This window comes from Chelonia mydas, chromosome 2 (assembly GCF_015237465.2).
Source record: "Chelonia mydas isolate rCheMyd1 chromosome 2, rCheMyd1.pri.v2, whole genome shotgun sequence".
In the NCBI taxonomy this organism is placed as follows: domain Eukaryota; kingdom Metazoa; phylum Chordata; order Testudines; family Cheloniidae; genus Chelonia; species Chelonia mydas.
Window position 1 is genome coordinate 249,851,977 of NC_057850.1, and position 24,963 is coordinate 249,876,939.

At 45.9% G+C, this 24,963-nt stretch overlaps 1 protein-coding gene across 5 annotated transcripts in view; it reads right to left on the bottom strand.

Annotated features, from left to right (window-relative positions):
* Positions 1-24,963, bottom strand: part of OXSR1 (oxidative stress responsive kinase 1) — a 122,779-nt gene that overhangs the window by 90,907 nt on the left and 6,909 nt on the right. Inside the window, exons 2-3 of one of the 5 annotated variants that reach the window (XM_037891162.2) lie at positions 24,384-24,498; positions 22,298-22,500 (exon numbers count right to left, since the gene is read on the bottom strand). The exons of 3 other annotated variants lie outside the window; for them this stretch is intronic. The gene's annotated coding sequence lies outside the window, so the exon portion shown is untranslated. The remainder of the gene's footprint in view (positions 1-22,297; positions 22,501-24,383; positions 24,499-24,963) is intronic. One more of the 5 variants, XM_037891163.2, reaches the window with a different exon arrangement.

The following is a 24,963-nucleotide window of genomic DNA, read 5'->3' on the forward strand; positions in this document are numbered from 1 at the left end:
CTCTTCCTCTTCTGCCACTAACAGTTGTGGGAAGGCAGAGGATGGCGCAGGGCAGCCTGGGTCATGTCCCTATGCCCCATGATGCATTCCTTCGCATCCCAGCAATCCATGTGCTTCTGCCCACATTTGGAACCATCCTTCAACGGTTTGTGTACTGCATGTTCTGCTCTGCAAGAATGGATCCCGCACTGTTGACCAATACGCTGCTTGCACATCATGAGTAGCAGTGGAGTTATTCCTTAAACTACAACGGCAAGAGCAGTTCGACATTGATCTTGCCAAGTCATAGTAGCTATGACACGAGATTGCTTGTGGCATTCATGGAGGTGCTGACGACAGTGGAACGCCGCTTTTGGGTTCAGGAAACAAGCACTGAGTGATAGGATCACATTGTCATACACGTCTGGGATGACGAGCAGTGGCTGCAGTACTTTCGGATGAGGAAAACCACATTGATGGGACTCTGTGATGAGCTTGCCCCAGCCCTGTGGCACAAGAACATGAGAACGAGAGCTGCCCTGCCATTTGAGAAGCGCATGGCGATTGCACTGTGGAAGCTGGCTACTCTAGACTGCTATCGATCGGTCACTAACCAGTTCAGAGTGGGAAATTCGACCATTGGACTCATGCTGACGGAAGCGTGCATGGCCATTAATCGCATCCTGCTCCAAAAGACCGTGACTCTGGGCAACATGCGTGACATTGTGGATGGCTCTGCACAAATGGGCTTCCCTAACTGCGGAGGGGTAATAGATGGCACACATTCCAATTCTGGCACCAGACCACCTAGCCACCGAGTACATTAATCGCAAGGGGCATTTCTCAATGGTTCTCCAGGCACTTGTGGATAACCCTGGGCATTTCACAGACATTAAAGCAGGCTAGTCCAGAAAGGTGCATGACGCACACATCTTTCGGAACACTGGCCTGTTCAGGAAGCTGCAAGCAGGGACTTTCTTCCCGGATTAGAAGATCACCATAGGGGAAGTCGAAATACCCACTGTGATCCTAGGAGACCCTGCCTACCCCTTCCCTTAATGCCATGGCTTATGAAGCCATACACAGGGCACCTTGACAGCAGGAAGGAGCAGTTCAACAGGCTGAGCAAGTGCAGAATGACCGAGGAGTGTACTTTTGGCCATTTAAAGGCCCGCTGGCGCTGCCTGCATGGAAGGCTGGACCTGGCCAATGACCACATTCCTATGCTTATAGCCATGTGCTGTACACTCCATAGTATTTGTGAAGGGAAGGGTGAAAGCTTCACTCAGGGCTGGACCACTGAGGCTCAGCGCCTGAAGGCTGAATTTCAAGAGCCAGAGACCACTGCTATTAGAGGGATGCGGCGCGGGGCCACAAGGATCAGGGATACCTTGAGGAAGCAATTTTAAGCTGAAAGCCACTAATATTTGTTGCTATGCTCAGGAGTGTAGTGCTTGAAATGCTAGGGGGTGATTGTGACTGGTGCAGACAATGCGCTATCAAGGTTTTAGAAAACTGCCTGTTGCTTTGCAGGGCTCTGTTTGCGTTCAATTAATGGAATAAAGATGGCTTTCAAACCAAAACAATTCTTTTATTAAAAAAAGAACAACCAGAGCAGAGAGACAAAAAAACAACAAAAAAAAAAACATCAGCAGTGAGGGGATAGGGGAAGGGAGGGTCCCAGGAGGAGGTGGGGTCCCAAGAAGGTTAAAAAATTGTGTATATCCAGGGATTGTATCCAGCCTTCTCCTTTGGAGTATAGTGCAGCAAGTACTATACTTCAGCAGGGCTAAACTGCAGAGGGAAGAGTGTTGAGTGCAGTGGTTATTGGGAGTCTGCAGGGCTGGACTCTGACAGGAGTGGAATGCAGCGGGTACAGACTGGAGCCAGGAGGTTGATAAGTGTGTTTTGGCTGGGGGGCTCATGGGAAAGAGTTTTGTGACAGGCGCTGCAGGGGACAGCAGGCATGGAGCTGCTCCGTTTGCAGTGCTAGTAGTGCCTGGAGCGTGTTTGCTTGGCGCTCCATAACATTTAAGAGCCACTTTGCAGCTTCCTTCTGGCACGCCGCATTCTCCTTTTGGTCTCTCTTCTTGCCGTCCCGCCACTCCTTCTTGTTTTTTGGTCATGGAGTGCATCATGACATCACACAGAAATTCCTCTTTAATTCTTCGTGGCTGCTTTCTAATTCTGTGTAACCATTCAGCCAGCGATAAAGAGGGAGGCTGGACTCCCAAACAACTTTCCCTCTAATTTTTGACAGGCCGTGTGCGCAAAAAATTTCTTCTGTACAAATTTTTGTGCGCGCAGTGTTTTGCCGTGCACGCAGGCTTTAGGATCTGTGTGCGCATGCACATGCACAAGCGCACAGCTAAGAGGCAACAGTGCTCCCAAGGTCATATCTGTGATGCCAAAATGCAACATTTTACAGAACCAGTATTGTTTGCAACACACAGACCATTGATTCAGTGATTTAAAACAGTCACTATTCATATACCGATCACTAACTGGCTGATCCCAGGCAAGCACACATGAACCACAAGACCCCCAAAATGGTGAGTAACCACAGGGGCAGGGAAAAATCAGTGTTCCCGGACCATACTGTACACTGGGCACATGGCTGTTGGGGAGAGCCAGCACTGTGGGGAGGGTGGGGGGTGGGCTTATAATCATTACTGTCCCCACATTTTCCGTAGGCTGTGTTCATTATGGAAGATACCTTGCTGCTGAGGGTGAGCAGGGAATCAAGGGAGGGTCTTCTCCAAGACTGCGGCTTCCACCCTGGCCCTTATGCAACTTGCCAGTGTGCAGCAACAGTGTCGCCCACCGTGATGGCAGAATGGCACGGGAAAGTTACCCCTCAATGTGGCAAGAAACAAAGCAGCTCTGCAAAAGAACCTGCGGCAGCGGATTGCTCAGTATCTCCATGAGAGTTTCGTGGAGATCTGAGGCAGATTCCCATGAAGTGAGGGAGTCAATCAACACCCTGTTCCACCGCTCAGACTAGGCATGTGGTGGTACCCGCATCATACAGACACAAGCCTGCTTTCTGCAATCCTCCTGCCCCCAAAAACTCACTTCAGCAATTCCCAAAATCAAAGCCACTTACTAGGGGCCTCCTCTCCTGTTTGCGCTTCGCCAAGCTCTGACAGCTGTGACTGACTAGCCTCCTCCGGGGTAGAGAGGAGCACCTGGCTGCATGCATCTCTGACCTCTGAGTCATCCTCTGCCTCTGGCCTCCAAGTTGTCCTCTGCCTTTGGGTCCCCCTCCACATTCTCATCTAAAATTTCCTCCTCCCGGCTCAGTCCACTCCCGACTGGCATGCAAGCCACCAAAGTATCCACAGTGGCCTTCGCAGTGGAGGTGGGGTGGCCACCGAATATCACATCCAGCTCTTTGTAGAACCAGCACCTCGTGGGCGCAGCACCAGAGCAGTGGTTTGCCTCCCGCGCCTTGTGGCAGACATTCCGCAGCTCCTTCATTTTGACATGGCACCGCAGTGTTTCCCGGTCATGGCCCCTTTCCGTCATGCATCATGAAATCTGTCTGTAGGTATCATAATTCCTATGGCAGGAGTGAAGCTTGGACTGGACAGCCTCCTCTCCCCAAATGCCGATGAGGTCCAGCAGCTTGGCATTGCTCCAAGCGGGGGAATCGCCTGGTGCGTGGAACAGTCATGGTCACCTGGAAAGATGCGCTGAGACCACTGCATGCATCACCGAGCAAACAGGAAGGGAACTCAAAATTCCCAAGGAATTTAAGGGGTGGGGCTCACAGTTGGTCACCTGAGGGTAGGGCAGCAGAGTTCAAACCAATGACCAGAGAGGTGAGAACAGGCATTGTGGAACACCTCCTGGAGGCCAACTGCAGCGCTGTAATCAACCAGGGTGTCTACACTGGCACTGCGGTGCAGTAGCCCCAGCGCAGAAAGCTGTTTGCCTCTCGTCAAGGTGGTTTTTTTTACAGCGCTGCAACTGCACAGTTTCTACGCATTAAGTGGCTTAGCAGTCTGTACACCTCGGGAGTTAAAACACGGAAAGCTGCTTTACTGCGTAGAAACTTACCAGTGTAGACAAGGCCTCAGACTCTATCTGAGTAAACCCCAACATTGCGCTGTACATCCCACCATGGCTACTGCACAGCCCCCTCTACACTCTTCACTGGGGCTGGCAGAATTGCAGATGTTTCAGACCATATAATAACTATAAGCCAAATTCTCCAGCAAAAGAGTCAACGCCCATGTGATGCTGTACGGAATCTGGAGCACACTTGAGGATATTATGAATATTAATACTGTAAAATTGCAATGCGTTATACCAGATAGGCCATGTAAGGTATCTGCAAAAATGTTATAATTTGCTAGATATGATAATCTAATTTATGTGTTTAAATCACTTTTGTATTACGAGTTATAGATATGTCTGTCTGTATTTCAAACTTGTGCTGTGCTTCTGGGTGACACCCCCAGACAGTTTGGCATCAACACTGCCTAGCCTGCTTGATGGCTCGTCAATGACCATTGCCTATACAACTGACCCATTGAGAGAAGGCAGATACATCTTATGACTCAGCAAAGCATGCAGGGACATGCCTATGGACAGAACTTTAAGGCTTTCAAGCCATGTGCTGGGCAACTTCTGTTTAAAACAAAGGAAGCACAGGCCGCATGGCAAAAGACTATGAAAAGCCAGCTGCATCTTCTCCATTTTGTCTTCAATCCTGCTTCTTAACTCTACAGGAACTTTCCTACAAACAGAAGCTCTGAACAAAGGACTGAATGACCCATCCAAGCTGTGGATGTGTTCCAGAGGGACTTTCAACTCAAACCCACCAATACTGCTAGAAACCGGATATATGGACTTTGAAGTCTTTGTACATATGTGACTGTTTTCCAACCCTAATATTCTATGTTAAATGGTAAGAGACCTCAGGAGTTCATCTAATCCAATCCCCTGCTCAAAGCAGGACCAACACCAACTAAATCGTCCCAGCCAAGACTTTTGTCAAGCCAGGCCTGAAAAACCTGTAAGAATGGAGATTCCACCATCTCCCTAGGTAACCCATTCCAGTGCTTCACCACCCTCCTTGTGAAACAGTGTTTCCTAATATCCAACCTAGACCTCCACCACTGCAACTTGAGACCATTGCTTCTTGTTCTGTCATCTGCTACCACTGAGAACAGCCTAGCTCCATCCTCTTTGGAACCCCTCTTCAGGTAGTTGAAGGCTGCTATCAAATCCCCCCTCAGTCTTCTCTTCTGCAGACTAAATAACCACAGTTCCCTCAGCCTCTCCTCATAAGTCATGTGTTCCAGACCCCTAATCATTTTTGTTGCCCTTCGCTGGACTCTCTCCAATTTGTCCACATGCCTTCTGTAGTGGGTGGGACCAAAACTGGACGCATGACTCCAGGTGTGGCCTCACCGGTGCCGAATAGAGGGGAATAATCACTTCCCTCGATCTGCTGGCAATGCGCCTACTAATACAGCCCAATATGCCGTTGGCCTTCTTGGCAATGAGGGCACACTGCTGACCCATATCCAGCTTCTCGTCCATTGTAATCCCCAGGTCCTTTTCTGCAGAACTGCTGCTTATCCAGTTGGTCCCCAGCCTGTAGCGGGGCATGGGATTCTTCCTTCCTAAGTACAGGACCCTGCACTTGTCCTTGTTGAACCCTATTAGGTTTCTTTTGGCCCAATCCTCCAATGTCTAGGTCACTCTGGACCCTATCCCTAGCCTCCAGCGTATCTACCTCTCCCCGAGTTTAGTGTCATCTGCGAATTTGCTGAGGGTGCAATTAATCCCATCATCCAGATCATTGATAAAGATGTTGAACAAAACATCTCTCTCCTTGTTCTTTTTTCTTTATAATAAACCTTTAGTTTTAGACAATCAAGGACTGGCTCGCAGCGTGGTATTTTCGTATTTTGGGTAAGATCCAAACCTATACTGACCTGGTAATAGGTTTCAGAGTAGCAGCCGTGTTAGTCTGTATCAGCAAAAAGAACAGGAGTACTTGTGGCACCTTAGAGACTAACAAATTTATTTGAGCATAAGTTTTTGTGGGCTACAGCCCACTTCATCAGATGTATAGAATGGAACATACAGTAAGAAGATATATATACACATACACAGAACATGAAAAGGTGAAAGTTGCCGTACCAACTCTAAGAGGCTAATTAATTATGATGAGCTATTATCAGGAGAAAAATAAACATTTGTAGTGATCATCAAGATGGCCCATTTCAGATGGTTGACAGAAGGTGTGAGGATACTTAACAAGGGGAAATAGATTCAATTTGTGTAATGACCCAGCCACTATGTGGCTGACCCTTTAGGGTCAGAAGAACATTTTGTATATGTGAGCAGAGTTTTTAAAATAAAACTTCTCACTGTACTGGACCTAGGTGCTGACTGGGAGCCAAAGACTGGAATGCAATAAAAGGGGCTGTGATTTCTTTTTTACTACTTGATAACCAGCGTGGGGAATCAGAAGCACAGTTTGTGACTGGTTTGGGAGTTTAACTTCAGTGTTACTCACCAGTCTTGGGAGTATCTGCTCTCCCTTTTGCAGCCTGCCCTGACCCTGGCATTTCCAGTGAGGGCTGCCCCTGGCACCATGGGCCACAGTCCAATGTAATAAAGAAGCAAAAAAAAAAAGCTATTGTGATTTGCATTTCCTCTTTAAGCCATTTTACCAAAAAACCCTGGATACAGACTAGCCAAAGGCTAAACCATGTATGCAACTATTCTCCCAGCCAATGTCTGACTGGATAGTAAGCTCTTCAGGGTAGGGACCATCTCTCAGTGGTGTTTGTCTGTTCAATGCCTAGTCCAATAGGGACCTGATCTCTATAGGGGTCTTATTGGAATTGGACAGTGAAAATCCAAATCACTTTCTGAGGCCACGCAGGAAGGGAATCCTCCAAGTTGAGGACTCCGAGTATAATTCCCTGCTGCTCTCGCTGCTCAGTCACCACCTGCTCTTTCGCTACCCCCACCCCAATATTCCTTGCTTCTCCTCTTTTCAGCTCCCACTATAGCAGTTAATTATAGAGAAACAATGAAATATCAAAAGCATATCAAGCAAGGTTTAAGCCAAGCTGCAAACAGGATGTACCACAAGTGGAGCAGCTCTTTGGTAATGGCAGCAGCATGCCTTACTTTAGAGACTGAACAAAGACAGGTTTCCAGGCTCCTCTAGAGAGGAGTGAAAACATAGCAACAAAGCCACTTCAGGAATTGCAGCTCTGTGATTTACTTGTGAAATTCCTTGGGGGTGGGGGAAGGACGAGAGAGGGGAAGACAAGAGTCTTAAAGCTGTGGATCAAGGTTAATGCAATGCAATATATTTAGCAAATGATACTGAAAGCTACAGATATGGAGGAAGGGAGGCTCCGGAGAGGTGACCTTGCCTGGCTGGGAAGTTACTGAACATTTAGAACCAGAAAACAAAGTTGGGGGGCGGGGGAGGGAATTTCCATGGCTGTCTGTTACAAATCTCAGACTGGCTAATACTGCAATCCCTTTATGTATGGTCTCAACTGGTCCACTCCAGCCCTCTCAATGGGCATCAGTCTATTGTGAAGAGATATTACCGCTGAATCCCATGTGCTACTAAGCTGCCTAGTTTTGCATAGTGCAAGGGTAGGCAACCTATGGCACGCATACGAGCTGATTTTCAGTGGCACTCACACTGCCCGGGTCCTGGCCACCAGTCCAGGGGGCTCTGCGTTTTAATTTAATTTTAAATGAAGCTTCTTAAACATTTTAAAAACCTTATTTACTTTACATACAACAATAGTTTAGTTATATATTAAAGACTTATAGAAAGAGACCTTCTAAAAACATTAAAATGTATTACTGGCACGCGAAATCTTAAATTAGAGTGAATAAATGAAGACTCAGCACACCACTTCTGAAAGGTTGTCGACCCCTGGCCTGATCACTGTTGCTAGCTCTGGGTCACTCAGGCACACTCCCCAGGAGCAGACCCCATGACTGAAACCCATTTTCAGCAGCAGGGATGTTCTTTCCTCGACCAGCATATTACCATTGGTAACACTGAAATGCAAATAGCAATTTGCTGAGGGGCAGCCTACCTTTAGCTCCCCTGGCTCATGAAGCCATACACTGGACACAACAGCACCAAGGAAAGATTCAGCTACACACTCAGCAGGTGCACAATGACTGTCAAATGTGCCTTTGATAGACTGAAGAGACACTAGTGGTATTCACTCACTAAACTGGATCTCAGTGAGAAAAATATCCCAATGGTAATATCTGTGAGGCAAATGGGGAAAAGCTGCAACCATGACTTTGAACAGCCAGACAAGTGCTATTGCAAGACCCCAGCACAGAGCTATGTGGTGGAGGGAGGCTTTAAGAGCACTTGAATGGGCAGCCAGAGTTTCTCTGGGCCTGGAGCTTTGGTTGTTAAGAACTGCGTAGTGCTTGCCGTACACATTAATGAATATGACTGGTTGTTTTCCCGAAGTTATGAATTTACAATATCATTTGCTTTGGCAACCGCTATGCATTCTGCAATATTTGTTCTGAACTAATAAAGAATTTGATTTGCCAAACACAGAACTTTGATTTTTCCGTGCTCTTTTTCTCACTCAACATGTGAAAAACCCCATAGGGAGAGTTATACACATTTTTAACATAACTAAATGGGAGTGGAAATATAAAATTATAAAAAAACATTTATGTCCGTTTGGGGAAGAGATGGGAGAGGGGAAAGACAAGAATCTTAAAGCAGTGGATCAAGATTTATGTATCACAATATATTCAGCAAATGAAACTGCAAACTACAGATATGGAGAAAGGGAGGCTGAGGAGAGGCGACATTGCCTGGCTGGGAAGTTATTGAACATTTAGAACCAAGAAACAAAATTATTTGGGGCAAGGGAATTTGCATGGCTGCCCGTTACAAATCTCACACTGGCTAATAGTCCAATCCCTTTCCATAGGTCCACTCCAGCTCTCTCAATGGGAATCAATCTTATTATGTTGAGATCCTACCATTAAATTCCATGTGCTGCTAAGCTTCCTGGGTCTGGGTAAAAAGAAAAGGAGTACTTGTGGCACCTTAGAGACTAACCAGTTTATTTGAGCATGAGCTTTCGTGAGCTACAGCTCACTTCATCGGATGCATAGCATATCGTGGAAACTGCAGTTTCCACGATATGCTATGCATCCGATGAAGTGAGCTGTAGCTCACGAAAGCTCATGCTCAAATAAACTGGTTAGTCTCTAAGGTGCCACAAGTACTCCTTTTCTTTTTACGAATACAGACTAACACGGCTGTTACTCTGAAATGGGTCTGGGTAGTGACTGATCTCTGTTCCTAGCTCTGGGTCACTCAGGCACACTCCCCAGAAGCATACCCCACATCTGACACCCATTTTTGGCAGCGAGACCCACAATCCAGCCATCTAGACCCTGGAACCAGTGTGCTCCCACACCCACACCCCCCAGGTGCTTAGACACATTTCCCCTCTCCCCCCGGTCCAGACAACCTCGTTGTGGGAGCTCTAGTTTCTAGTTAACCCAATGTGTATGATAATCAAGTTGGGCCATTTCCAGCATTGTGCTGGAAATGGCCCAGCATTCCAGCATTGTGCTGGAAATGGCCCAACTTGATTATCATACATATTGTAAGGAGAGTGATCACTTTAGATAAGCTATTACCAGCAGGAGAGTGGGGTGGGGGGAGAGAAAACCTTTTGTAGCGGTAAACACCCATTTTTTCATGCTTTGTGTGTATAAAAACATCTTCTGTACTTTCCACAGTATGCATCCGATGAAGTGAGCTGTAGCCCATGAAAGCTTATGCTCAAATTGGTTAGTCTCTAAGGTGCCACAAGTACTCTCTTTTATTGGATTGACAGTCGCAATGGCAAAGGAAAGATAAGTTTCAAAATTCTTCCCTCATTCCCATAAACACTTAATAAGAGATACTTACTGACATTTTGACTTTGAAGCACCTGGCACAACGCCGCTCTTCAGGCCCAGCTGTGGTGAATACAGCCCACCACAAGTATGGGGGAGGGTGGATTTTTTGTTCCATGAAGCTATAAAATTTTCAGCCACTCTTCCCATGGGTCTGAGCATATGGCAATGACACTATTTTCCACAGCTAGTGGTGATTTTAGCTGACATCTCATACATGAAGATCACAAAGGCACAGAACAGCTGCTACTGGTGTCAAAGCCACCCAGGCCTGTATATTGCTGACTGCAATGAGCCTGCCAAAGCCATCAGAGTGGCATGAGAAAATATCCTACAGCAGAGAAAAATAAAGCATCCACCCTAGAAATCTTCAGGAGAGAACCGCAGAGATCTCAAGAGCACAAATGGGATATCCATATGTGCATAAACCACTCCGCATGCCCTGCATGCCTAACTCTACAAGGGGAATGAGAAGCAAATACCAACTCCATTTGTTGCATCTCCATCATTTCTCATATGAGTAAAACGATGAAATGTGTCTTATTAACTTGGGGATGGCCTAGAAGCCCTCTTTAAATGTTAAGATCGTAAGGAAAAATAGGCACACGCTTACCCACATTCTCTTCCCCTTCATCAGGCTCATCCATGCTCATCTGGCAGGACTGGCTAGACTGTGGCAGAGTCTCAAACAAGCCCTGGCTTGCAGCTTGACTTGAGTCCCCCAGTGTGCACACCCCTCCATTTCTCCCCTCCCAGGCTGTTCACAGCAGGAGTTTGTCTCCTCTGAGGTATCCGCAGTGGTCTGTGGAGTGCTGATAGGGTCTCCGCCAAGTATGGTATGCAGCTCTTGTAGAAGCAACACGGTAGTAGCACAGCTCCGAATCTATTGTTGTGTTTCCTGGCCTTGTGGTATCCCTGACGAAGTTGTGTCATTTTCACTCAGCACTGCTGCTGACCTCTGCATCCCCTGTGCAATCTGCTTGTAGAAAGGTGGAGATCTACAGCTGGTCTGTAGCTGTGCTTGCAGTCTCTCCTCCTCACTGGCCCAAGAGATCCAATACTTCCTGTGTGCTCCAGGCAGGAGCTTGTCTAGTACCTGTCTGCGTACATGGAGCCAGCATGGTCGGTTGGGCAGTTGCACACAGCAAAGGTGAGCTGCTAGGTGTGCTTGCCAAGGTGGACAACCAGGAAAAGGCATTTCAAAAAAAACATATGGGGAACTTTAATTGGGCTGGCAGCTTCTGGTCTCCATCACCGGGCACTGGAGTTTAAAATTGTGACCAGTGCAGTCAATGTTGCAGGAAACGGGGCATTGTGGGACAGCTGTTGGAGGACTGTTAGGGTCACCACCGGTCATCCAAGGTCTACATTCTCACTGTCATCTCAGTAGGTCAACCACAGCTTTACACTGTTTAGGTATGTGGCTTTACTTCATTGCTGTAACAAGGAACTTTCATCTGCCGGAGACAACAGACTGTAGATGCATGCACATATAGCTCAACATAAGACAATTTATGTCCATATAACTTTGTAGTGTAGTGTCTGGTAAATTCAATCTCTGAATATACCAGGACTGTTTATAATTCTCTGTAAATTGCAGGGCCATTTTATTTGTTTCAGTCACTGTTCCTAAGAGAAAATAAAAGTGTCAGGATTCAATTACAAATTTCTAATCTCATATTTCCAAAGCTTGAATAATTTCTCATTTGTTTTATCCCTCACCCATTGTAGTGGCCAACTATCACATTCCAGGGTGCAATCCAGATCAGTGAGGGGCTGTGTCACCACCTGCCCTGCAACTGTGGGTGTCTTACAATGCTCTGCTGTTGTAACTCTCAGCCTGCAGGTCACATCTTGAGTGTCTGTACAGCTACAGCCCTGGTCCAGCAACTCTGACTCCAGCAGCCTGTCAGAGACACACCAAGCATACTCTGGCTTCCAACAGCCTTGGTTATTACCTACAGAGTGACCCTAAGACACCCCCAGTCCCATATTTTCCCCAAAAACATGTATTCTGCACTGTCCAGCCCTCTCCTGGACAATTATTAGAGGTCTGTTGCCCCTGTAAGGGGTCAATATGCAACAGTCTGCCACTTTAAATGGAATTACCAAACAGCTAAGTTTAAATACAACAATGGATTCATTTTCATTAAAAAATAAAACTAATTTATTTAACTACTAAGACAGATTTTAAGTGCATACAAGTACAAGGTATTAAAGTCAGAAATTATTACAACAGAAAAAGAAAGACATAGTACCTAAAACTTAACAAGCTAGACTTGGCTCAAAGTAAAATCCTTAATACACGTTCTCAGCAAAAGGACTGACCAAATTCTCAGTTCAGAACGCCTCCCAATGTCTTAAGGCTGATTTCTCTGTGTGCGCGCGAGCGCGTGTGTGCGCAAGCGCGCGCCCCTCACTTTTAATAGTCCAATCACCCTTTGAATCATAGAACCATAGAATATCAGGGTTGGAAGGGACCCCAGAAGGTCATCTAGTCCAACCCCCTGCTCGAAGCAGGACCAATTCCCAGTTAAATCATCCCAGCCAGGGCTTTGTCAAGCCTGACCTTAAAAACCTCTAAGGAAGGAGATTCTACCACCTCCCTAGGTAACGCATTCCAGTGTTTCACCACCCTCTTAGTGAAAAAGTTTTTCCTAATATCCAACCTAAACCTCCCCCATTGCAACTTGAGACCATTACTCCTCGTTCTGTCATCTGCTACCATTGAGAACAGTCTAGACCCATCCTCTTTGGAACCCCCTTTCAGGTAGTTGAAAGCAGCTATCAAATCCCCCCCTCATTCTTCTCTTCTGCAGACTAAACAATCCCAGCTCCCTCAGCCTCTCCTCATAAGTCATGTGCTCTAGACCCCTAATCATTTTTGTTGCCCTTCGCTGGACTCTTTCCAATTTATCCACATCCTTCTTGTAGTGTGGGGCCCAAAACTGGACACAGTACTCCAGATGAGGCCTCACCAGTGTCGAATAGAGGGGCACGATCACGTCCCTCGATCTGCTCGCTATGCCCCTACTTATACATCCCAAAATGCCATTGGCCTTCTTGGCAACAAGGGCACACTGCTGACTCATATCCAGCTTCTCGTCCACTGTCACCCCTAGGTCCTTTTCCGCAGAACTGCTGCCTAGCCATTCGGTCCCTAGTCTGTAGCGATGCATTGGATTCTTCCATCCTAAGTGCAGGACCCTGCACTTATCCTTATTGAACCTCATCAGATTTCTTTTGGCCGAATCCTCCAATTTGTCTGGGTCCTTCTGTATCCTATCCCTGCCCTCCAGCGTATCTACCACTCCTCCCAGTTTAGTATCATCCGCAAATTTGCTGAGAGAGTGCAATCCACACCATCCTCCAGATCATTTATGAAGATATTGAACAAAACCGGCCCCAGGACCGACCCCTGGGGCACTCCACTGGACACCGGCTGCCAACTAGACATGGAGCCATTGATCACTACCCGTTGAGCCCAACAATCTAGCCAGCTTTCTACCCACCTTATAGTGCATTCATCCAGTCCATACTTCCTTAACTTGCTGACAAGAATACTGTGGGAGACCGTGTCAAAAGCTTTGCTAAAGTCAAGAAACAATACATCCACTGCTTTCCCTTCATCCACAGAATCAGTAATCTCATCATAGAAGGCGATTAGATTAGTCAGGCATGACCTACCCTTGGTGAATCCATGCTGACTGTTCCTGATCACTTTCCTCTCATGTAAGTGCTTCAGGATTGATTCTTTGAGGACCTGCTCCATGATTTTTCCAGGGACTGAGGTGAGGCTGACTGGCCTGTAGTTCCCAGGATCCTCCTTCTTCCCTTTTTTAAAGATTGGCACTACATTAGCCTTTTTCCAGTCATCCGGGACTTCCCCCGTTCGCCACGAGTTTTCAAAGATAATGGCCAAGGGCTCTGCAATCACAGCCGCCAATTCCTTCAGCACTCTCGGATGCAACTCGTCCGGCCCCATGGACTTGTGCACGTCCAGCTTTTCTAAATAGTCCCTAACCACCTCTATCTCCACAGAGGGCTGGCCATCTCTTCCCCATTTTGTGATGCCCAGTGCAGCAGTCTGGGAGCTGACCTTGTTAGTGAAAACAGAGGCAAAAAAAGCATTGAGTACATTAGCTTTTTCCACATCCTCTGTCACTAGGTTGCCTCCCTCATTCAGTAAGGGGCCCACACTTTCCTTGGCTTTCTTCTTGTTGCCAACATACCTGAAGAAACCCTTCTTGTTACTCTTGACATCTCTTGCTAGCTGCAGCTCCAGGTGCGATTTGGCCCTCCTGATATCTTTCCTACATGCCCGAGCAATATTTTTATACTCTTCCCTGGTCATATGTCCAACCTTCCACTTCTTGTAAGCTTCTTTTTTATGTTTAAGATCCGCTAGGATTTCACCATTAAGCCAAGCTGGTCGCCTGCCATATTTACTATTCTTTTGACTCATCGGGATGGTTTGTCCCTGTAACCTCAACAGGGATTCCTTGAAATACAGCCAGCTCTCCTGGACTCCCTTCCCCTTCATGTTAGTCCCCCAGGGGATCCTGGCCATCTGTTCCCTGAGGGAGTCGAAGTCTGCTTTCCTGAAGTCCAGGGTCCGTATCCTGCTGCTTACCTTTCTTCCCTGCGTCAGGATCCTGAACTCAACCAACTCATGAAATGCATGTTCTTGAGGGTTACCCCCCGGAAAAACTTCCTTCCTACTGTGAAGATGGAGACACGGAGTCTCCTGGTTAAAGAGGTTCCAGGTTGCTGTTTCTTACAATACAGATTGATCTGTTCCTGCCCCCTTTGTTGCCGAAGAATGACCACAATCAACTTTGATGGCCTCTGCTGGAAGCGTCAGCCTGTCCTTTATCTTTGAGAAATAGATTTACCCCCTTCTGAGACTTGTCTGGTAAACACATTTCAGCCACAATTTAATCATATGTTAATAACTTCACATATAACGTTGCTACACATTTCACCATATTATTGACCAGTGAGTTATTAGTTTTCAAATGATATCATTACGTCTTGTAAGGTCTTTGTACAAAATATAATAGTCTGTATAGTGTGAATGAAGACGTGCATTTGGTTACACCAGCAGACAACTACTGTCTCAGTATCGATCCAGTGTGTTCAGAAAAGAAATACACAGAACCAAGCTATGCAGAATTCACAAACAACTATAACAGATGGGCTACGTGTGAAATATTTGAACTGCATATAAAGTTGCTGGCAATGAATAATCCACAATTTTGATGAGAGCTTTTGCTGTTTACAGTGCCATTCAAAAAACAAGCACTGAGTTCAGAGCATGGGTGTTTCTGTCCAAGACAATGTTTTAATTCAAGATTCCTGATGTTCAGCACACACAGAGGAAAGTACCCAGAGGACAGCTAAAAATAGTTGGATGTTGTTAACACTCATTTAACTGTACTTTCTCTCCAACACCCCCACATCAATACGGGCTCAAGCAGTATTTTACAGACAATTAGAATTACTGCCCAGCTCTGCAATTTATGTAAGTGAGCAGACAACATTTTAACAGTCATTTGGCAAGAGGTCATCTTGTCCTCAAAGGCATCAGCCACCAATAGGCTGCTATAGCTCAGTTTTGGTACACTTCCCCCCTCCCGTTGTACTGTGTGCTATAATTAGAGGGGGGCTGTTTATTGATGAATTATTGGGAAGCTGGAGTGGTCAATTCACTTCACCAGACATGTCAGGGTTTCACAGTGAGCAAGAGGAATCTTATTCCCCATCGCTGACCACCCCTACATACACATTTTACTCCTTTGCCCACACCTCTTAATATCGCTTGAGCATTGCTCCAGGAAAATGTGATCTGTTCCCCCATTCCTTCTCTTCCATCCATTCTCAACATCCGAGTGGGCTGGGTCTACAGCAGTGGTTCTCAACCTTTCCCTAGTGGAATCAGATGGTTTGGGGGCAAAGGGGGCTGTGGGTAATCTGCCACCAACACTATGGAGCTGCAGGAGCTGCCCTATACTAGAAGATAATTAAAGTGGAATAGGTGGTAGCCACTCTCATAAATCAATTTAGACGAGTTAGCAGATACATTGCCATTGAGGCACTTGGCTTTCCAACTAGTTTTCCAGGAAGCCACTCTCTCAACAGTTAACCATACCTGACCACCGCACCCATATTATTTAAATCTATATATATAAAGTCCCAGCTAATATCACAGGAAGCTGAGCAGTCTGATTTTTTTAAGTTGGTTTCCTGCTACTTAGAGAGTGTTGTGCAGAGTAGAGCGGACATCTCCCCATCCATCCGCATTCTGCTGGCCAGCCATGGAAGTTTCAGCCAACGACTGTTATCTCCCCCAGTACTACAATGAGGAGAAAAGTGGGGAGGTGCTCCATCTAAAGATGTTTGTGGAAGGAATATGATGCTGACCAATGTTGGAGTTGTTTCCTTGTAATCCCCCATCTGTTGTCTCGTCTTATAGAAAGGGAATGTCTATGCTGCCAAAAAAATGTGTTCTTAACTCAGGTTAAAAGCAGTGAAGACACTGCAACTTACGGCTGCAGTTTGGGTAAAAACTCAGAGGGCATCTTAGGGTTGCTACTTTAACCTGAGTTAGCTAACCCAAATAAGAATACCGTTTTTGGCAGGTAGACATACCCTTAAATTGCAAGTTCTTTAGGGCAGAGACAGTCTCTGTTTGTCCAACTTAGCACACTGGGGCTCCTAGGAACTGTGGTAATACAAATAATAAAATAAGGAAGAAGCCTCAGACCCTTCTCCATTCCAAGAGAGACTGATTGAAACACTCTATATCAAGCAGATACAGGATTTTGTAGGGGATGGTGAACTCAGGGCCTCCACGGGTTTGGATAAGCAAGCCTTCAGAGGTGCTTAGAATAACTCAGGATTCATCACAGGGTGCACAAGACTGCCCAGTACCCCCAAGATGCCAGGGTTATCTGGAGAATTGTCTCTGGGAAAGGTATTCCCCACACTGGCAACCATGGTAAGCACTGAGGGCCAGGTACACAACTCCTTTGCAATCTGCCACATTTACTTAAGATAATAACATATCCACATTAGATTTGCGGTTTGAACCAACTATATCTATTTCATTACTTGCCAGCCTCCTTGGCTAATTTAAAGGACACAAAAGTTATGCAGCATTAAGTCTGCAGGAAGGAAGGTGAAGGCAGGCCGAGACATCTTATTTCTGAACACAGCAATACGTTCACTTCAGCTGTCTTGATGGTAACTGCTGCAACATATTATGCAGGGGGTTAGACTGGATGACCTCCTGAGGTCTCTTCCAACCCTAATCTTCTATGAACATAAATGTCATGCTTATTGTGTTCCTATTACCACGGCTTAAAAACACAGCCCTGATACATTAGCCAAGCAAGTATTCTCACTCCTCCCCTCTCAACCTCCATCTCTGATTTTTGTCTGGAACAGTATATGTCAACTGTAAGGGATATTTTATTTGGCTGGAGTTCCACCGAACAAAACAAGCTGTCAGTATACAGTGCAGATGTTTGACAGTAAAAGCAGTGGTTATTTTAGGTAAATACGTTTTTACATATAGCTGCTTAACCATCTGATATGTCCACTATTGCAGAGGTTCTCAACCAGGGGTCCGCAGCCCCCTGGGAGTCTGCGAGCCCTTTCAAGGAGGCTACAGCGCTCCCCGCAGGGCTGAAGACCAGATCCCTGCCAGCGCCCCCGATGGGGCTGAAGCCAGGAGGCGCCGGACTGAATCCCCCAGCCCTGGTGCTCCCTATGGGGTAGAAGCCCTGAGTCCACAGGCAGAGTTGGGAACATGGAGGGCACTGCCACACCCAAACTGCAGTGCAAGAGCATGGCAATCCCAGGAGCAGCACAGCTCCGCAAATCTCTCCCCTGCCCCTAGGACAGGTCAGAGGCAGGAGGCCAGAGCCCATGTAGTGGCACAAACAGCTTGCTGGTAGAAGAATTTCCTATCTAGGTTGTACTGAGCGTGCTCACCCGAACTGAGAGGCTCAGTACAGGTAACTGCTATTTGTGGGAAAACGTGCCGGCTGCTGTTTTTGCCATTACCAGGCTGTGCAGGGAAGCTGATGCTCTGGCTGGTGCCATGGAGCAGGTAGCCACAGCATTCCCACCTCTCCTGCTGGTGCCCCAAGTTGAAGTTGCTCCTCAGCTCCAAGCCCCCTTTGCTCCTGCAGAGGCAGCAGGTAATAGCCACCCGGGTGGGGAGACCCGGCTCCGTGGCTGGCAGAACCCTCCAGGAACATGGACCACAGGGGAGTCCTACCAGCACACAGCCCCTAGCTACCCCACCCCCTGCACCCTAAGCTCTTTTCAATTTTGAGCTAAGCCCCCCACCTTTGAGTTATAATTTTTGGCTGCACGCCCTCCCAAACCCCCACCCCAACCCCGACAGGCTGGGTGGCCTGCTGAGGAGTCAGGGGGTGGAGGTGGCGCTCCCTCCACAGACCCTGCCATGCAGAGCTGGCTTGAGCCCCGCTGCACCCCCCCCACCCCCACCCGCAAACAGAAGTCAAACTACACCTCTGCCCAAGGCCCCTGCCCCGAGTCTGCCCCCCGCCCCGGGCCCTGGAGTTTTTATAGCATGTTGAAAGGGACCTTAGAGAGAAAAAGCTTGAGAACCCCTGCCCTATTGGAGGCTGCTATCTTGTCATTGCAAGGCATAGGCTGGATGTAATAGGATCTTTTCTGTCTCTATTAGCGGGTTCAGTGCACAAGATCAGTTGAATTGCTAGAAACAGTATTACCTAAGCATGAGTAAGAAGAGTTACTCTGGATCCTATATGCAGAACAAATAATTTTATGTTCAGGATACTTGTCCATCATGCCCTCACAGCTGTTAAAAATCAAGGTTTGGGTCCATGACATGGAGAAATGTCAATCTAATGAGAAAAGGAGTACTTGTGGCACCTTAGAGACTAACCAATTTATTTGAGCATAAGCTTTCGTGAGCTACAGCTACATGCATCCGATGAAGTGAGCTGTAGCTCACGAAAGCTTATGCTCAAATAAATTGGTTAGTCTCTAAGGTTCCACAAGTACTCCTTTTCTTTTTGCGAATACAGACTAACACGGCTGTTACTCTGAAACCAATCTAATGAGAATTCTTCTGTTGAAATGCTGTTTGTGGGAGGTTAATGTCAAGGTATTTACTAGACAAGAGTTTGCATCCTCTACTACTCAATTTTAAATCAAGTTCCAATTGCCATCTTTTTAATAGAGCTATTTGGAAATGTTTGGACAATCTGAAAGATAAAACAGGTCAGTGCTGAAATGTCAGTCTGCAGCTCTCCCATCCCCCAAACAAGAGGAGAGGATATTCAGTTGGGTTTAAAGAAAAAGAGCTGCAATATCACCATCCAGATGCTCCAAATATCAACCAACCCCTCCAGCAAAGAGGTTGCCAGGACCAGCATCACTAATGTAGAACAAGCAGCAGAAGAAAGTTGAAGAAACAACAGCATCTCTATACAACATAAAGAGGCAGTAGAGGGCATATTTACTCCCTCCTACAGCAGTTTATCTTTACACGTCTATCAGAAGTATCTGAACAAGCAATAAGAGGGTGAATAGGAGTTCATCCATCGGGGACATACAACACACAGAGAAATCTGACTAACGCAGTGGTCTGCAACCTTTACAAACCCAAGATCACTTTTTGAATTTAAGAGCAATACAGGATCTATTCTACCTCTTCCCCAAGGCCCCGCCCACTCCATTCCCCCCATTACCACCACCCTTACTCACTTTCACTGGGCTGGGGCAGGGGTTTGGGAGGGGGTGCGGGCTCTGGGCTGAGCCTGGGGCAGGAGTTTGGGGTACAGGAGGGGGTGAGGGGTGCAAGCTCTGGGAGGGTGTTGGGATGTAGGAGGGGGTACAGGGTGCTGACTCTATGAGGGGGCTCAGGGATGGGACAGGGGCTCAGGATGCAGGAAGAGGTTTGGGGTACAGGCTCCGGGAGGGGGCTCAGGGTTGGGGTGCGGCCTCCTGCCAGGTGGCACTTTGCCTCGCTGTGCCTCCAATCGAGGTAAAGCAGGTTCCCTGCCTGCCATGGCCCCACACCACTTCCCGAAGGGGCCAACGTGCCCTTGGAGGGGTGGGGGCACATGACTCTGTGCACTGCCCCTCTCTGCAGGCACCGCCCCTAAAACTCCCATTGGCCACAGTTCCCCGTTCCCAGTCAATGGGAGCTGCAGGGGCAGTGCTTGCAGGCAAGAGCACTGCATGGAGACCCCTTCCCCGGGGGCGTTCTGGCCACTTCCAAGAGTGGCGTGGGGCCACGGCAGCAGCCCTGTTGTGCCACCGCAACCAGAGATCACAATCGACTGGGAGAATCCCCAGGATCGACCAGTCGATCACAATCGACAGGTTGGTGACCACTGGACTAACGCAATGTACGCATGTAACTCTCACATGCACTTGACAAAAGATGTACCATGTATTCGCTCATCAGCCCTCTTAATTTAACTTAGGTCTTTCCAAACACAGCAGAACCTCAGAGTTACAAACACCAGAGTTATGAACTGACCAGTCAACCACACACCTCATTTGGAACCAGAAGTACACAGACCAAAAAAACCCAGATACAGTACAGTACTGTGTTAATGTAAACTACTACCAAAAAAAAAAAAAAAAATGAAGGGAAAGCAGCATTTTTGTTCTGCATAGTAAAGTTTCAAAGCTGTATTAAGTCAACATTGAGCTGTAAACTTTTGAAAGAACAACCTTGATGTTTTGTTCAGAGTTATGAACATCTTCCATTCCCCAGGTGTTCGTAACTCTGTGGTTCTATTGTAAAGGATGTTTCTCTTTACTTCAGTTCTGAAAAGCAACTATGAACAGCATCAGAAAGCTCAGTGCCCCATGGAGTCCATGATTCCATAGAGGTTGAATTGGCTGTTACAGAATTGCTTTCACGAATCTAGGCTCTTTTTTTAAGCTAACGAATTGTTTCTAGCCCTCATTGTTGTGAAGAAAACCTTAATCTTGGATTTAACCAATGCTGTCCTGTCTGCATGAGTCTGCAAACATCCTGAAATAATAACTCTGATATCTGAATTGCACCAATCATCTCAATGAGGTTAACGATGAAACCTAGAGATGACAATATCAACATAGCTATTTCACTGCTGCTGATTTTAGTAGAAACACCCATCTGATGTGCTTACCACTCCACAATCCTAAATTGGTTCTCAGCTCCCAGAAACCAGAATTCCCTACTGTCAGAACTTCCAGATTTCTTCAAAAGAGCTTCTACCCAACTGTCCAGCATCTTCAGTACAAGAATGTACGGCATATTGAAAACTGACAGCATGGCAAGAGCACAAAGTGGATTGAATATGAAGAACACAACACTACTATGCCACTTGCATTTTTTTCATTTTTGTGTTTAAAACAAAAAAAATATGCAGGGATTTCAATTATCTAAAACTGTTGCAGAATACCCCCAGGATCTAATGACCTGTGTCAAGCTCACCAGAAATGTCTTTCCATTTGTGTTCCAGCCATTTCCCAGTGACATATATGCAGTTAAGACGACCCGCCCCCTCCCCCCACCGGCCAAACTTAGGAACTCACCCTTTGCTCTGAGAGGCAATTAAAATTCTTTCCTCTCACACATCACCTCTAGAAGGAGATACCACACGCATGCCAAGTTCTGGACTCAGTTATGTTGTGCAACCCCATATGCTCAGTTGGGGATAACAGAACAGAATTTGATCCTGCAATCTGAATCTAGTTAACAATTCTGTGGATGGATGAAAAAGTGAAGTGATTTCCCTCCTACATAGATATATTGATAATGAGGCACTAGAAAGAATAAAAAAAACTTGTTTGACTAAAGTTATTTATGACTGAGGACAGCAGAACTATAAGCAATAAGCAGCTTGGGTTTATCATAGCAGGAGATACTGCTAGTTTGTATTTCAGTTTGTCATCAATCTCACCTCTTTCATTTGCTCATAACTTTCTGAAGCTTTCACTTATTGGGCTGACACAGGCTTGCTCTCTGATCAAACAGGAGTTTCTTTTGGGAAGTTTCAGTAAAACCAGTTTAGTCCTTTGAGTAGGAGGAGAGTGAAGATGGCTGGGATAGAAGGCTGAAGTTTGGCCAGAAGTTAGGCCCTTGATGAGAAGAGCCTTTATGTAGTCCAGTGAAAACTCATTTTAATTTGACCGAGTTATGAGCCTTTGAAAGTTGCACTTCATGCATACACAATACAATTGGTATGACTTCCTTTAAGCACTGTTTGTAGTGAACGTCAGCTACACTGAGCAGGAGACTGGGACTAACTTAACAGTGTAGCAAAAAAGTAAATGCACAGAGTGAATCCAGAGCTCTTACCTCATTCACTGTGCATCTTGAAAGAAATGATCTGTGCAGCTTTTAAGGCTTGCTGGAGAGAGCTGTCTCCTGCAGACTTCCCAGAGTGCAGAGTAGAAGAGCTCCCTCTAAGAAAACCTTGTAAGGTGTGTGGGATGCAGCATTTGATGTTGTCATGTTGTGTAGCCAAACAGTTCCATATCACAGAATTTCTTTTAATCTCCCTAGGAGATTACAATAAAAGCCACGTTAAACACTCAAAAGTCAGGAAGTGACAAAGTTAAAGGACTTCAAAAAAAGTCATAACTGTCTTTAAGTTACTTTTAGAAGTATTCTATGTTAGATGTAACACCTGATAAGACTACTGTGACCAAGAAATGAAAGATTTCCATTTTCTAATTTGTTCACTTTGTGCACTTGACAACCCTTTGAGTCTAATCAGCTTCTCAGAGGGTACGTCTACACTGCCATTAGACCCCCACAGCTGGCCCATGCCAGCTGACTCGGGCTAAGGGGCTGTTTAACTATGGTGTAGATGTTCAGGCTTAGGCTGGAGCCTGGACTCTAGGACCCTGTGATGTGGGAGGGTCCCAGAGCTGGAACCTGTCCCTGGACAGCTACACTGCAGTTAAACAGCCTGTTAACCCAAGCCAGCTGGCATAGGCCAGCCGCAGGTGGACATATACAGATCATATGGGTCTGGCATATAGCAACGGGGGAGAGAAAGATGTGTAAAAGATAGCAAAAACTGTCATTTTAAAACCACAGAAGTTGACAGAGCATTTCAGGGCAGGTATAGGACAAAAACTGTTTCAATTGTCTAGATCTCAGGCAGTATCCCTTTATGGTGGCATATGAAGCCTTAGCTCTGCCCCCTGGTGTTTAAGTACTATGGAACACACAGCATTTCTCAAAATAATAAGGCTTATATCTGCCACTTTAGATGTACATATCCATAGAATTGGCAGAATTTGATTATATAATTTCAACTCATAACATCAATGTATATTTTAAAGCTTTTTTTTTTTTTTTTTTAATTTTTGTTTAAATGTTTACAGTAGCAAGAAATTACTGGGAGTCAGACAATTGTTTAATGACAGGACACAGATCCAAAATGTTAAAGTTTTATAAACTGTTAAAACAAACTGTCCCCCTTACATGTCAAAACATACAAAGTAAATATGCTTAAATCAACAAGTCTTACTGATTTTTACTATTCATTTACTCGTCCTTTTCTAACAAGCTTAATTCAAAAGTCGAACAATGGATTTTGACTCTAATAAGTTCCCAACCAGCATTTTTCTTTCTTTGCCCATCTGTAAATTTCAATTCTCAATGGGAATATTTTTTCCAGCCGTTTGTAGGTGTATGGTGAAATCAATGTTTAATGACATTTATGGATACAAATTTCATCCTTCCAAGCTGACATTTTCCATTCAAGTATATTCATACCACTTACTGACATAATATCCAACTTCATTCACTCAGATTACATTTTTAAAGACATGTTCTCTTCACTAACAGTTATGACTAAATGTCACCTTCTAAGTCGTCCTTTCAGGCACCGACAGTCTTCTTCAAGTACAATTCAACAGAATGGCTGTCCTGTGGTTAAGGCACTGGATCAGTAGTCAGGAATCTGGGTTTTAGGCCTGACTCTGTCACACATTTCCTGTGTGACCTTGGGCAAGCCACATAAGGCTTGATTTTCTGAAGTGCTGAGCATGGACGGTTCCAACTAAAGTCAAAGGGAGCTACAGCAACTTTGAAAGTTGGAATCTTCATCTCTGAGCCTCAGTTGCTCAGCTATGACAGGAGTCAGCAAAACGGACTGGGCAGATCACTAGGATGACCTAGTACAGCAATCCCATTTGCCTAATACGGCAGTCTTTTCTACTGGCAATTATTCCATGGTTATTTTCTATACTCACTTGCTCACAACTTTGTGTCTTCTAAGCTTGCAGGTAAAAAGTCTAATAAACTACATTTAGCGTTGGTCACCCTAGTGGCCAAACTGCAAGTGAAATAGTTTGACCAGGGAAAACACTTCACAAAAGATCAAGTTTTAACAGATTACAGTTTCAATACTCATTTGTAATTAAAATACCTAGCTGTAGTTGTTTGCAGCTTTAAAGGCTCAGATATTTAAATTTCAGAAGAACTCAAGTCAACATCTAGAGCCTTAATGGACCAGCTCCTGTTCTCATCAACAGCTCCAGCCTCTGGAATAAAATAGTCACTATGAACTTTAAAAGCTGAACATTCTGGGGAGAATCGATTCTCTCTCTGAGATGCAGTCAGTTACATAAGCAGTAACATTCCAGAGTGTGCATTTGTCAGCCAATAAATGCACCCCTCGGGTATGCAGAGAAGCCAAGGACACCCAAGATATTTGACTACTAGCCGAGAAATGCCTACCCCAGAGTGTGTTACTATACTTATAAAATGGCTTATTGACAAACTAAAGTGTGAAATATTAATCTTTCCAAGAAACTAGCTCCACTGGAACTAACTGCCATCCAGGAACAAACCACAGTGGTCTGCTTCTATTTACGGCTTCCCTGTGTGTCTCTCACCACAAAATAGGTGAAGGAAGCAGAAGCAGAGTCCTTTGCCCTCTCCTCAAGTCAGCTGGAAAGGCAGCCAAGCTGATTCTATGAGGTTCTCTTTCAGCCCTCCTCTTCAGA